This window comes from Moschus berezovskii, chromosome 7, assembly GCF_049115385.1.
Source record: "Moschus berezovskii isolate FMDL1 chromosome 7, NW_MosBer_1.0, whole genome shotgun sequence".
NCBI lineage: Eukaryota > Metazoa > Chordata > Mammalia > Artiodactyla > Moschidae > Moschus > Moschus berezovskii.
This window is the reverse complement of record NC_142466.1, coordinates 29,336,046-29,337,284: the sequence shown is the minus strand read 5'-3', so window position 1 is coordinate 29,337,284 and position 1,239 is coordinate 29,336,046. Positions and strand designations below refer to the sequence as shown.

At 49.7% G+C, this 1,239-nt stretch overlaps 1 pseudogene; it reads left to right on the top strand.

Annotated features, from left to right (window-relative positions):
- The first annotated feature begins 768 nt into the window (after positions 1-768).
- On the top strand, positions 769-1,239 carry LOC129557621 (interferon omega-2-like; annotated as a pseudogene).

The window sequence follows — 1,239 nt, the reverse complement described above, 5'->3', positions numbered from 1 at the left end:
ATCATGGCATCTGGTCCCATCACTTCATGGGAAATAGATGGAAAAACAGTGGAAACAGTGTCAGACTTTATTTTTTGGGCTCCAAAATCACTGCAGATGCTGATTGCAGCCATGAAATTAAAAGACGCTTGCTCCTTGGAAGGAAAGTTATGAACAACCTTGATAATATATTAAAAAGCAGAGACATTACTTTGCCAACCAAGGTCCGTCTAGTCAAGGCAATGGTTTTTCCCGTGGTCATGTATGGATGTGAGAGTTGGACTGTGAAGAAAGCTTTTGAACTGTGGTGTTGGAGAAGACTCTTGAGAGACCCTTGTACCGCAAGGAGATCCAACCAGTCCATTCTAAGGGAGATCGATCCTGGGTGTTCATTGGAAGGACTGATGCTAAAGCTGAAACTCCAATACTTTGGCCACCTCATGCGACGGGTTGACTCACTGGAAAAGAGTCTGATGCTGCGAGGGATTGGGGCGGGAGGAGAAGGGGACGTCGGAGAATGAGATGGCTGGATGGCATCACCGACTCGATGGACATGAGTTTGAGTGAACTCCGGGAGTTGGTGATGGACAGGGAGGCCTGGCGTGCTGTGATTCATGGGGTCGCGGAGAGTCGGACACGACTGAGCGACTGAACTGAACTGAACTGAGCCTTCTGGCGGCCTGCTAGGAGACCGCGCTGTGCCAGGACGCGGCGGAGAAACCTTCGCTCATCGATCAGTGGAGCTCGCGCGCCGCCTGCTGGCCTTCCAGTGAATCACGGAAACTCTCTATGGCCAACATCTGTTTGCTACCGGCAGGGGTGATGCTCTGCTCCATCCCTGCTTGTCCCCTAGACAACAAAAAAATTTTTATACATTTGAGACAGATGAAAACGATCCCCTCTCAGTCATGCCTAGAGCACAGACACGACTTCAGGTTTCCTTGGAGAAGAGAGAATATCACCCCAATCCAGATGACTCAAGGCACCTGCTATCACCAACGGATGCTCCAGCATATCTTCAACCTCTTCACCACAGAGAGCAGCTGTGCTGCTTGGAACAGCACCCTCCTCGACAAACTACTTTCCAGCCTGGCTCAGAGGCTGGAACAGCTGGAAGAAGTGACTCTGGATTGTCCCGATTTGGGAATTGTCTGGAAGTATTTCTAAGGAATCCATCTCTACCTGAAGGAAAAGAAATATAGCCCTTGTGCCTGGGAGGCTGTCAGAATGGAAATTGAAAAGTGCCTTTCCCTCATGTAA